We start from the raw sequence: 14441 nt of genomic DNA, 5'->3' as shown, positions 1-14441 counted from the left end.
ATCTCTGTCCAAGGACTCATAGAGCATTTACTCTACTGATGTGGGACTCTACAGACAATGGACCTAATGACCCATTGTTCTTATCCTTTATTATACTTCCAAGGAACTGCCAGACAGAAATATCTTTTAAAGTTGCTGTTGAGGTCCTCATTGGAGACCTCTAAGAGGATAAGGAATGCTTTAGGATATTAAATCAAAGCCTTCATGGTGCTGCTTCATAGTGGAGAAAAAAATCTGTCTTGGAGTGAAGGCTGAATGTAGAAGTGATTGTGTTTTCTAGCACCACTTTTTACGACCAGTTGGAACATATGTGCTTCCCATCCCCATTACCATGGGTTCTGTGTGTCTGAAGTCTGTTTTCAAACCAATGCTTCTCCTCGGGGGCACAACATGAGTTCCATTAATCCTCAAGCTGCTATTTCAGTCCTTTGGCTCCATGGCAAGATTCACTAGGAAGAACAGGATGCACTATTCTGACAATAGCTGGCTAGGAAGAATATCTTTGTTACTTAGGTAGACCAACAGGGCATTCCTGGGTGTTTCCCTGGCTATTCTGACCATAAATGAACATGAACTACAAGTTCACTGGGCTGATAAAGATGGTGATAAGCTCATACCTCTCAGAGCTAACTGTCAGAGTCACCTCACCAGGTTGGCTACCTACACCAGCAAAGGTGTCATCTGACAGTGAGGGGAATCTTGAGTGGGTAGTTGCAGGTGGAAGTTGAGAGAGAGAAATGATAAGTATCAGTTGCAGTCCTGAGGAACAATTCACAAGTAGAGACTGTAGTTCATCCCATTAGCCTTCTTCTAGTAGTCTTCTCAGGAAAAGAGACCAATCAGAATCCTGGAGGAGCTATTCCCAAAATAGGTATATGAAACGAGAGAATCTGAGTGATGGGCTCCAACAGTTTACTACCATGGTCACTCTTGAGAACAAGACACTCACTTCTTAGCTGTCAGAAGTAATAGCAAGTGACAAGAATGATTTTGGACTGCCTCACCTGGGCTACATTTATCTAATGTCAGAACAAGGCACAGGTGCAAAATTCCAGCCTTTCCTTCAATTCGGGATGTAGTCTGGAGGTCTAGTCCAGCTCTGTCACATCTGCATTGCTATTCAGCATCTCCTTTGGTCCAATTTCACTGCCTTCATTTTCTTGCAGGTGTTTTTACTGAAGGTGTGCTTCAATAACTGGACATCCAGCTCAGCCTGTTTCCTGGGGATCCTGTCTAAGCAATTGCTCTTGGAAAGATAGGGATTTTAAAAAGTGATCAGACACACTGATGGATTTCTCAATAGGACACTGTTCAGCTTTATCTCTCTTAAGCCAGGTTACCAGAAGCAGAGCCTCAGATGTGGATTTTTGTACAGGTGATTTATTAGGGAAATGGCCTCAAGAGAAAGTTAATCAGCAACCAGTAAAGCAGGCTAGGGCATGAGAGAGACCTAGACACAGACATGGCCTGGAGCCCAGGGCAAATCTCTAGAGAAATTACTGGCCATTCAGTAGCCAGTTAATATACCATCCCTGTGAAGGAGACCAGTATTATGGTAGTGCCATTTATCCTGTAAGTGTGTGACCTTTAAGCTTGACTATAACGAAAGAGTTTAGAATAGCCTTAAATTAAAATTACACATGAAAGCTGTACTTAATCAAACAGAGACTAAATTAGCCTATTAACTAATTTATCACCTCTTTTGTTTTTTATACCAAATGTGAAATTTTCAGGCAAACCAACCCAATTCTCCCCTTAGAAAACAAAACAAAATAAACCCTTACTTTGGGTAGGCCCTAAATACAAAATTAAGAACAAATTTTAAGAAAACTAAGTTGTTTGAATGTATCAACTAAGCTGAACTTTTTAGTTGCAAGACTCTAAATGAAAGATTTAAAGCCAAGAGAAATTCTTGAGGTAAACATAGTTAAGGTTCTTATCAAAAGTGCATATGCAATTTTCCAATTGCCTTGACAGTTCATTTAAAAAGTTTCAGAGGGCTTCAGGGCCATGATTCACTTCTACCCTTATTGTTACCTTTTCTTCAAAATTGGAATGGATGATTTAATGTGACGTTCAAATGGTGCCAAAATATTCACATGCAAAATGCATTCTATGTTTCACCAAGATTAACATTTCAGAATATTTGATAAAAAGTTTTCATTAAGACATAAAATGTTTAATGAAAGGAAAATTTTCATAGGAAATCTAAACAGTTATTTGGTTTTCTTTTTTGTTGTTGTTGTTGTTGATGTGGCTAAATTTTACCATTAGAGATTGTCAGCTGCAGAAAACTCAAGCAGGATTTGCTATTTGCATCCTGGAATGTGCACACCACTCCTCAGTGGCTGTCTCTGCATGAGGAGAACATTCTCAGCTGGAGCAGAAATAGCCTCAGCCTGGAATCTCCTGCCTGGTTAGGGATTATTCATGGGGCTGTTTTAGAGGATCAGAGAAGCAGGCTAGCCATTTTAACCATTCACAGCTATTCTCTGAGGTTCTTCCCTCACTTCCTGTCAGTGGGGATCAAGATAATAGATTATATGTTTTAAATGATGAGAATGATGATATGGATGACTATTTCCTCAGAAGTTAGAAACTTTCCAAGTGCCTTTTATGGACTTAATCCCCCCTTTTACAAATGAGGAAACAGGCATTAGAAATTAAGTAATCCACAGGAGATCGTGTAGTCAGAACACAACAATCTGATGCTACAATCTAGACTTTTCACCATTTATTGTTATAAAAGTGTTACACTTTTCAAAGATGTTTCCCAAGTAAAAGTGAAAATTTAAAAATTGAGTTAAAATAGTCATAAAGGTGAAGCTAGATATTAAGGTATCCCTCACTTCCTCCTCCACTGCCATAATTTATTTTCCATGGCAAAGAGGGTGGTTCTTCCAAAGAATAAAGAGGACTGCACAGTTCTTATGTTGTAAATGTTCCAGGGACTCCTTTCTACAGTAGGACCAAGAGCAAATACCTTCGAATGCAATCGAGCCCTCCCTAAGCCCCCAGCCTCACAGATCCTTGATGGTGTGCTACAAACGAGGCATCCCCAAGTTCAGTAGACTTGGATATTTTGAGGGATTCTGAGAGGTCTGGAGACCTTTCTTTGCAAAGTCACACATTACTAAATACTCCTGTACAATCTTCCCATAAAATTCTCTACAGCATAACACATAAAATTAAACAGGCAGTCCACAGGGCAAATATGGTGGGAGATGGATTCTACAGTACTCATGAAAACATCATAGAATTTTTTGGCCCTGTGGCAGGTCCAGAGAAGAATAAAGCCAGAGAAACGTTGATAAGGCTGAGAGAAAAGGAGGAAGGATAGAAAGAAACACGTGGGGAGGCTCAGGCAGTTCTGAAGCAAGGCAGTCATCTTCAGGCTCTGCTCTTTTTAACTGCCCCCCCTGGGAAGCCACAGCAATGGTGGGCAGGACTGGGAAGCAGCAGGGAAGCCACGATGGGCCATGGAGTGTACAGCAGAGGAAGAATCGCAGCCCTTCCGAGATACACAGTGCTGAACAGATTGGACACGTCTCATAATTCACAATTAGCATTTAATTTCCGCATTCCTTCCAATAGCAATTTAGTTAATGACCAGAAAGTGTTCTCTTTATAGGACAATATATGACAAATTTCTTTTCAGTAGATTACATGCAAGCTTAGCCAGCATTATGTGGAAACTCATACTTGTGTATCTTTAGATATATATCTAACTGTACTGAAATACTCCTTTTCATTTGGGTTTGAAAGAATATCTCAAATTCTAGAACCTATAAAACTAACCCCAACTTGAACCGTTAGTTTTGAAATTCCTTAAGTATGCCTCTTCGTACCTCGCGTTGCAAAATGTTTTCAAGAAAAAGAGCAAAAAGTAAATGTGGTACATTTTGAAGTTTCTTTTGTACTAGTGAGTTACTCCATCCTGTTGCTGAATCATTCAGGCAGTTGAGTTATATTTTCCCTTATTATCTTGCTTTATTACTTTCTTTAAAAATTTGTTTTCCAAGTGCCACATATTAGGAAACAGAAGGGACCCACAACTTTAGTAAGCAAAAGCGCTAGCACATCTTTTCTTTCACTCAACTTACTTTACTTTTTCATATATTTTGAGCAGCACTTAAGTTTTTTTCAGATTTTGGGAGAGAAACATTCCTCCCATTTTTAGTCCAAGAACAATTAGGGAACCAGGTTGATATTTTGCTCTTATCTTGCTTATCCCCACATTATAAACCACTTGACTTTTGTTCCCATTAACTTTAGTCTATTTCTTAATATCTAACAAAACTATCAATAAACTCTAAAACAAATATAATTTTATCACAAAAATTTAGAGTAGAATTGGAAGAAGGTGATCATAAAGATTATACTTTGCCTAAATTAACTACAGTATACAATTTAATGCCCAATATTATGGTAATGCTATCATATTTTACAAAATGAAAATATGAGAAATATATGATTATGCTAAAATATACAGCATTTTAGAAATCAGAATAAACTAAACAGCTGAAATGAGTAGCTAACTTAATTTTGTTATTAATTGAAACATTTATTAGAAATAATTTATGAGTTTAAATTTCATTTAAATTCACCAAGTATTTTTCTACGTAGGAAGAAAAAAAAATTAAGAACCATATAACTCTTTGTTTTTTAAGTTACAGTTTTAATTATACAAAATCCAACCTGAACCGGTTACTTACCTTAGAAATTTTGAAAAACACCCTTGAATTAGCGACAGCTGGCCTGAGCTCTACTGGAGAGTGTTTCAAACTTTTCCATTACTTACAGGATGCGAAGGAAGGAGCTGGGCTTCACCAACTAGCCAGGGAGAAAAGGCTCTCACGTGTTTGACTTCGGCTCGGGTTTCAGCCGCTGGTACTAGCAACAGCACATCTAATTTTACTCAGTGACATAAACAGCTCAGGCCACACTTGAAATTGTTCGGGAACCACTTCCAGCATGCAGTTCTCAGTGTGTCCAAAACAAAACAAGTCCAAACCATTCTTACAAAACCAACATTCCAACATTTAAACCCTGAATCATGACTGTCTTATTTAATTATAACTTTCTAAAATAAGCTTTACCTTAAATGAATAAGAAGAAACTTCTGAGACTAGTTCCTGGCAGAGTCTAATGTTGGTAAAATATCATGAACAATCACTTCCAGTTAACATGCAACATTTAGAAGTTGGGACTTTATTAGTATTGTATGTGTACTAGAATCATCCAAAAAAAGCTGCAAATTATTAAACAATAGTCTTTAAAGATCACTTCCCTTGCTGGGCACAGTGGAGCACGCCTGTGATCCTGGTGATGAAGGAGGCTGAGGCAGGAGGATTGCAAGTTTGATGTCAGCCTCAGCAACTTAGTGAGACCCTGTCTCAAAGTAAAATAAAACAAAACAAAAAAAGTTCTGGGGATGTAGTTCGGTGATAGAGTTCCCCTGGGTTTACTCTCCAGTAACACAGACACACATCATTGCCTTTAGACTTTTTCTAAGTGAAAAAAGGTAGATATTTGAAGAGAAAAATGCAAATAGTGATTATCATAAATAAATAGAAGGTAAACAAAATTTGTGCTAAAATTGTGACACTTATTCTCCAGTACACTAACATTTATATTATATTTAACAAAGTATGTGAATGTAATTATGTGATCTTAAATCGTCTTTAAAAACAATTAAATCCAATTTTTAAAAGGGGCAAATAAAATAAATATCAAACTTTTGAGTAAGCTTAATCTTTTATTTTGCATTATCTTTATGGAGCCTAGTTTGTAGCATGAACTGAAACAATCTAAATTATATATTTGAAATTTACCTTTTAGCACTAAAACTTGAATATAAGCAGCAATGCAATGATCATTCACATGCTTAATTTTTATTTTATTTTCTTCTCAGGGGACTTTTCCTTTAGTTTATTCATACTCTAACGTCTCTTGAAATTTGATGCTTCTATCATACCAACAGCTGCAGGCCTTAAGTTAAAAGCTGGCATAGCTTTAACTAATCATATATTTATAAGGTGTTTAAAAGTCTTTCATGAATTCTCTGCACATTATTATCTCTTCTCCCAGGGCAAATCAGTTAGACACAAATTTGTAGCATAAGTGTAAATTCTTAACAAAAAAAATAATGTATTTAACAACAATATGAGATATAAGTTTGTATTAGTACGTGTCTGAAAAGTAAAAATTTGAACTCTGTATTCTGATATTTGAACTCAAAATTCTAACTCTATATTCTGATTGAAATGCCACTTATTTAAAAGTTACATATCGAGGGACCTTTTCATCAGTGAACTGGGTTTGTAACAATGAACTTTTTGAATGTTTTGGGGACTGTGCTATAAAAACAATTAAGATTTATTATGTGTGATTTCCACTCTCATTTACAGATTCGCTGAATTCTACCAACATCTACTTTTGGTATTATAGGAGAATAATTTAAAGGAGGTTTTTATTTTATGGATATATTAGTCAGCTCTTTGTCTCTATGGCAAAATACCTGAGAAAAACAACTTAGGAAAGATTTATTTTGGCTCACAGTTTCAAGTCCAAGGTTAGCTGGTTCCGTTGCTTCGGGTCAGAGGTGAAGTAGAACATAATGGCCTTAAGGGCATTAAGGAGGGAAACCTCACCTCATAGCAAACAGGGAACACACACACACACACATATACACAAACACACACACACACAGATCCCACCTTCTAAGTTACCATCACCTCCCAATAATGCCATCAAATTATGAATCCAACAGGTCAATCTATCTGATGAGATTAAAGATCTCATGATTCAATCACCTTCTCCAAAGCCCCACTTCTAAGCATGGCTGTATCGGGGACCAAGTCTTAAGTACGTGAGCTCTTTCAGGGAAGATTCCAGATTCAAACTATAAACACAGGTAAGTTTAAATGATTACAACAGGATTTTCAAAGTTTTAATGTAGGTCTAGCTTACATTTGAAACTCACATACACATATTAGATACGTTTTCAATGAAATCCTAACATTTTGAGCTTCAAGTGATCTTAAAGAAAACCCAGTCTAACACTCACCTAGGTACAAATAATATGTTCTATGTTACAAAGGTAATAAAGCATGGGTAGAAGTGGCTTCATGTACCTCTTGGGTATTTGGTGTTCCACTACCACTGGCTTCCAGGCACAGCCACCATACCTCTGAGGTCCATTCTAGGCTTCACCTCCTTTTCCCTCTGCTCCTGTTCCTGATACTACACTACAGCCCTTGGGGAGCTCCTAGATCTTCCTTTCCAGTCTCTCATCTGCTTGTTCATAGGTAATATAATATAAAGCTGCTCCCCCCACCCCACTTTACACTGCAGTCATTTCCCCGCCTCCCAAACTTACAACCTAGCTTGTCAGTCTGTGAACATCCTAGCTAGCTATTGGTTCATCAGTCAGCTTGCAAGAATCCTTCTCCGTTATTGGTCCCCTGTTAGCCCACGGAATTCGGCTGCTTTAAGAATAGCTCCCCTGCCATTTTCACTCTCTCCTCCTCACTTTCATGCTCTCTCCTCCTGGTTTTTCACTCTCTCTTGCATGTTCTCTCTGTCTCTTTTTTCCCCTCATTTTCTCTCTTACCCCGCAGGGAGACACTCTGCCTGTTTGTATAATAAATTCTCTTATGTGAGTTCCCATGTCCAGAGTGGTTTCTAGATTCTTACAGGTAACCATGCTGCTGGCTGAATGGCTTAGGAGGTTTGGTTGGGGAGTTCATTTTCAGAACTAATGAAAATAGGGAACTTTTGTAGTGATGTGGTAAGTTTTGAACCAATCCCTTCTACTTTTAACATGAAGTAGGAGGCAAAGTCCTCTGTGGAGAAAGTGTGACAGTAGGGGACGAGATAGTTTAAATCTTGAAAAAAAAAAAAAAAAAAAAAAACTGTAGGAGTTTAAAGTAGTTTCTGTGAAAAGGCAGGTCTTAAATTCACTAGTAAAACTTGCCAGATAAGCTAAAGTTGAATACAGATGCTCCTCCACCTAGGATGAGATTGCATCCCAATAAACTCATGGTAACTTGAAAATATGGTAGGTCGAACCTACTGACCATTCTATATTTTTAGCAACAGAGGGCACTGCAGTGTGGGTTGCTTTAAGAACAGCTCATGTTCACACGGCTGACTGGGAACTGTGCTTGCTGCCATTGACCAAGACAGTGAGGGGGAATCAGACCACACATAGCTGGCCTGGAAAAAAATCCGAATTCAAAATTCCATACACAGTTTCTAAGGAAGGCAAGGCACTTTTCCCACTATTGTAAAGTTAAAAAAAAAAATCCTAAATTGAACCATTGTCAGATTGAGAACCATCAAGTTGAGTATTCTTTATACATGGGAACCATGATTTAATCATTTTCATAACATTATATAGGTTGCATGTCCCTAATCCAAAATCCAACATGCTTCAAAGTGCTCTTTGAGCACTGGATCGTCAGAGTAAGGATGCTCAATTAGTAAAGTCTATGCAAATATTCCCAAATCTGAAAAAATTCTAAAATCTGAAACACTTTCCATCCAAAGCATTGAGATCAGGGATGCTCAAACTGTATGATAATTGCAGCAATAAATTCTTATGATGAAAGTCCCCCAAACCACTTCAGACTTTCCTCCAAAATAAAATTCCTGGTTTGCCCAAACCTGCTCTTCTGTCTATCTTTCCCTTCTTGGCCCCCCACAATGTCAGAGAAGATAGACTTGGGAGTCTCCTTTATTCCCCAGGCTGCCAGTCACTAAGTCCTGGGAATTCCCTCCCCTTATCTTCTGCTCCGCCTCCCCTTTCTACTCTGTGTCCCTGCCTGGCTGTGGGGACTCATCATCTCAGGTTTCATTTGTTGGTCTAGCCACATGCTTGCCGCTTTGGCTTTCAGGATTCCTGCCTCACTCCACCTTATACTCCTGGGAGCTGCAGGAATAGGCAATTTTGTCCACATCAGTTTTCTGCTTAAAGTCCTTCAGCATGTCTCCAGAATATGGTACCAAGTTCCTGACCTGTCACACGTGCCTTGAGGATTGAAGTCCATTTCTGGTGCTCCTTGTCCTCTAGATTCTGTGAGACAAAATCACACTGCTGTATTATGCTTGACTTTATCTCTAAGGGTACTGCCCACCTCTTTCGGTTGGTGAACTACTGATGTACTATTTAACTTTTCAAAGCCTTAGATTTCACTATCAGCTTTCTATATGTCTTTTCAAATGCAAATATAATTATTTGTGTTTACATTGCCATCACTTGTTTATGTACCTGTCCCCCCTCAACTAGACCAGCAGCCATCTGCTGAGGGGCTACACACAGTGAGCCCTCAATGGGCCAAACTCTGAATAGTTACATCAGCCTTGCCAGTGTTCTTTATGAATTTCATAGTGCAATTAAAAAAAACAGAGCTCAAACTGGGTAATTGCAGCAGTAAATTCTTGATGAACTCCCCCCAGACTACTTCAGACTTCCCTCCAAAACAAAATTTCTGGTCTCCCCAAACCTGCTCTTCTGTTGATCTTTCTCTTCTTGGCCCCCCACAGGGTCAGAGAAGATAGTCTTGGGAGTCTATGTGATCCAGAGGACATTACAGGAATTATCCAGAAGAGGTCAGTAAACAGTTGTGAAAGTATGTTTTTTAGGATAAATTAAATGTGAAATCAAAATTAGTTATTGTTATGGTTTGGATGTGGGGTGTCCCCCATAAGCTCACATGTGAGACAGTGCAAATCAGTTCAGAGAATAAACGATTGGGTTATGACAGCCTTAACCTAATCAGTGAATTGATCACCTGATGGGACTGAGTGGTAACTGAAGGCAGGCGGGTATGGCAGGAGGTGGGGCATTGGGCGTCTTTGGGTATATATCTGTATTTGGCAAGTAGAGATCTCTCTCTCTGCTTCTTGAGCTGCTTTCCTTGGCTACACTCTTCTGCCATGATGTTCTGCCTCACCTCAAGCCCTGAGGAATGGAGCCTGCTATCTGTGGATTGAGACCTTTGAAACTGTGAGCCCCCAAATAAATTTTTCCTCCCCTAAAATTGTTCTGGTCAGAACTTAAGTCATAGCAGTGAAAAAGTTGACTAAAACAATTATTTTGTAATTGGTAAACTAAGATTGAAAAAATATCATCTCAAGTATTTCTTCTTCATTGAAGTTACAATTCCTCAAAATGAAGAGACTAAATGACTCTGTATATGACAGAAAACTATGAGTCTTCATTTGGTTGTCATTAGATGGATGATTCTCATCCACGTTCTCTATTTTAAAACAAGATCAGCAAACATACACATTTTAACAAAGAAAATTCCGATTCCCTTTAGAATAGCCATATCGATAAAAAGTTAGACTATTGACTAAATTACTAAATATGTGTGTTTTATGGTTTTCTTGGTATTTTGAGAGAATTCAGGGCTTATTGCTTAGTATAATGGGCTAATTTAATGTTCTTAGAAAAGGCAGAGGGGAAAAACACATGGAATCTTATTATAGAGAAATAAGAGGTGTAAGAAAGATCAAAAGAAAAAGAAAACTTAGATTTCAGAAGAGAAAATAGAGTACTACCTGAAATTTCAAAATATTATGCCTTATTCATTGGTAATTGCTGAATTGGGTCATAATATTTGGAAAGTATTTCTCCATGAACACATGACTTTGCATAATTTATAGGTAGCAGATGTTACAGCTCCACTAAGTGTTGACTTCTTGGGCAGTGATTCTCATTTTAGGCAGGGAATGGAAGTGTGGCATGTGCGTATTAGAACCACAGGAAATACATTAAAAATAATGATCAAAGTAGAACTTGCACATGTTAAGGAGGAAATTGATCAGAAGGGCTCATAATAAAAACCCTGCTGTCTCTGCTTCTGCCCAGACCACCTCCATCTGCACTTGTGTGAGGTTCCTGCTTAGATCTTCCTTTATATAACCTTTAAAAGACTTCTTATTGCTGTATCTCAGTGTCCTAACTTTAGGCATTATATTTATCCATCAGTTTAGTTCATGTTCATTATCACCTAGTGCTAAATATGCCTTCCTCAGCATATCCTAGCTATATGTCAGCTTTTATTAATTGAATCTACTATTTGGAATCAATTCCATTTTTCTTCATGAAATTCTCTTGCCTTCATTTTCTAATTCATATGTTTTCTGTTATGCTTGGATTCTGGCTTTCTTATGTGACCAAACTCCATCTCCCTTATTTTCTAATTGTCTTCCTTTTTACTTCTTGAATTAATCACCTCTATCATATCCTCAAGTTCTTGACCGATTTCTTATAATAATACCCATTGTCCACAATATCCTTTTTTTAAAAAAGATTTTTTTTAGTTGCCGATGAACCTTTATTTTTATTTACTTATATGTGGTGCTGAGTATCAAACCCAGTGGCTCATACATGACAGGCAAGTCTCTACCACTGAGCCACACCCCCAGCCCCACGATATCCTTTTTATCCAGCATTCATGTGCTTGGGGTTTTCCTGGTGGACTCAGTCTGGTGGACTGAGCCCCTGCAGAGATGCAATCTCCACTGGCGTCACTACTCTCCTGAGCTGAGCTAATTGCTCCCTGAACTTTCCTGCATGCTTTTGCATTTATTCCCTTGCCATGATGAAGTCCACCTTCAAGTAATTATTCAGAAAGAGTGTTTGAGGAGTAGATTGTTTGAGTCTTGTTATGATTAGAAATTTATTCTGCTCTCTAAAAGAGGTTAATATCAGTTTCAGTTAGTATAGAATTCTGGATTGAAGTAACTTCCTACTGAAGTCGGTGATCCACTAACATCTATCAACAAGACCCCTGCAAATGTTTTTTTTTTTTTTTATTGTAAACAAATGGGATACATGTTGTTTCTCTGTTTGTACATGGCGTAAAGGCATACCATTTGTGTATTCATAAATTTACATAGAGTAATGTTGTTTGATTCATTCTGTTATTTTTTCCCTTCCCCCCACCCCTCCCACCCCTCTTTACCCTCTATACAGTACTTTCTTCCTCCATACTTGCCCCCCTCCCTAACCCTAACTCTAACCCTAACATTAACCCTTCCCTCCCCCCCTTTATGTGTCATCCTCCACTTATTAGCGATATCATTTGTCCTTTGGCTTTTTGAGATTGGCTTATCTCACTTAGCATGATATTCTCCAATTTCATCCATTTGCCTGCAAATGCCATAATTTTGTCATTCTTTATGGCTGAGTAATATTCCATTGTGTATATATACCACAGTTTCTTTATCCACTCATCAATTGAAGGGCATCTAGGTTGGTTCCAAGAGAAGTAAAAACATGTACGCTGTTAACTTATGTTAATAGCATAATTCATAATAGCCAAAAGGTGGAAGCAACCCAAATGTACGGCAGTAGATGAATGGTTAAACAAAACGTTTTATGTCTATATGGTGAAATATTATTCAATAATTAAAAGGAATGAGTACTTACATTTGCTACAATACAGAGGAACTCTGAAAAGATGTTAAATGAAAGAAGCCAGTTCCCAAAGACCAGATACTGTACAAGTCCATTCATATGAAAGTCTAGAATAAGAAAATATGTGGAGATAGAAAGTACCTGGTTGCTTAGTACTGGGGATGAGGTGGAGGTAGACGCAGGAGTGATAGCTAATGGGTATAGAATTTCTTCTTGAAAAGATTCTAAAATTGACTCTGGTGATGGTAGCACAACCTGCAGTACTAAACGCCATCAATTATGTAGTTTTAAATGGGTAAATTGTATGATATGTGAATTATAGTTCAATAAAGTCATTTAAAAACAGAAAAAAAAAAAAAAAAAAAAAAAACCCCTGCAAAACCTGGCACCATAGTGCAAGCCTGTATCCCAGCAACTTGAGACGCTGAAGCAGGAGGATCACAAGTTTGAAGCCAGCCTCAGCATCTTAGCAAGGGCCTAAGAAACTTAGCAAGACCCTGTCTAAAAATAAAAAAAATAAAACAGATTGGGAATGTAGCTTAGTGATTAAGTGCCCCTGGGTTCAATCCCCAGTACAAAATAAATAAATAAATAAATAAAAATAAATAAATAAATAAAATATAAATAAATAAAAATAAAAAAAAATTCTGCAAAGAAGTCTAGTATTAGTCTGATTTGCCTTTCTAGTTTATACCAAGTAAAATACATTACTGCTTAAATATACTTCTGCTTATATTTTGGTAAAATTAACATTCTCCTTATTAGATCCAAAGCTTAACATCTCTGCAACCATATTAAATCCTTACTATCATTTTATAAAATATGTTTCACTTCCCTGACCTAAGAGGGGGGCTTGCAGAGGAAAGAAAAGTTAGCAGAGATCTTCCATCCCCCCACCACTTGTTAACCAACTTAACTAAAATATCTCTCTGTCCTTCCAAATGCACCCCCTTCCCTGCAAGGTTTTACAAAGCAGTTACTAGGAATAGCTAAACAGCAAGGCTTCACATAGGCAATTCATAGGAATAGCCCACCCAAAGAGGCCTTACTAGGAAAAGCCCACTGCAAAGCTTTGCATAGACAACTCATGCAAGCTTATGCAAATAGTCCTATAAAATAACCCCAGAGTTAGATTTTCCTGCCTGCTCTCACCTTTTTGAGTGATGGCCTTTGTCAGACCCTAACTGACAAACTTCCTGCATGTGAATCTCTGCCTGGTCTCTGAGTTGCTTGCCTGCGTTTCACTTTCCTTTCACTCCTCAATTTATTTCCCTTTACATTCATCTGGTATTTCATATATCTAAATGTGATCAAAGAGGACATAACATGTATTTAGAAAACATAAGTACATTTATTCTTATTGCAGAGTAGCAAGGATCAATAATACTCAAGTTATAGTTCATAGATGTTCCTAAACTTTCTTTACTGTGATCAGACATTTCTGATCAAGGATTACAAAATGATGGTAGAACCTTTGAAAAGAAGAAAAGGTAGTATAAAATAAGTTTGAAGGAAGAGAGTAGGATCAACAAAGAGAATATTGGAAGTCTGGATACGGAGGAGGTCTGAAAAATGGGTGGGGGATCTGTACCCAAGGACTTTGAAGAATGCTGGCCATTGAAAAATTGTGAGAGTGCTGCTCATTTACATGAGGGAAACTTACTCTTTTTCTGAGACTGCTCCTTCCATTGTACAACATTCCCCGACCTTTCTACAATGTTTACTTATTTCTTCCCAGGGAAAGTGGAGGTATGCCTCTCATCACTGAACTGGAATGGGAAAGTGTGCCTGCATGGCACAGCTCCTGCCTCTTCATGCTCGCAGAGGGCACACATTTTGCATGGATCCTTCATGCTGGAAGCTGAAAACGCAATCCTTTAGAGAGGATCTGTGAGCCTCCAGCTGCCTGAGGTCAGTGAGTCCTTGCACACAATGTACCCTTAGAAGTCTATTACTGCTGCACACCCAGGATACATTCTTTAACAGCTCTCTTTGTAACAAAGTCAGA

At 38.0% G+C, this 14441-nt stretch overlaps 1 protein-coding gene across 1 annotated transcript in view; it reads right to left on the bottom strand.

Moving 5' to 3' along the window:
• Positions 1-4896, bottom strand: part of SGCG (sarcoglycan gamma) — an 88607-nt gene extending 83711 nt beyond the window's left edge. Inside the window, exon 1 of the mRNA XM_079138879.1 lies at positions 4716-4896. The gene's annotated coding sequence lies outside the window, so the exon portion shown is untranslated. The remainder of the gene's footprint in view (positions 1-4715) is intronic.
• Between the last annotated feature and the right edge of the window lie 9545 nt (positions 4897-14441).

The sequence above is a fragment of the Sciurus vulgaris genome (genome assembly GCF_902686455.1).
Source record: "Sciurus vulgaris genome assembly, chromosome: 4".
Classification (NCBI taxonomy): Eukaryota; Metazoa; Chordata; class Mammalia; order Rodentia; family Sciuridae; genus Sciurus; species Sciurus vulgaris.
The sequence above is the reverse complement of the archived record's forward strand: the minus strand, read 5'-3'. Positions and strand labels throughout refer to the sequence as shown.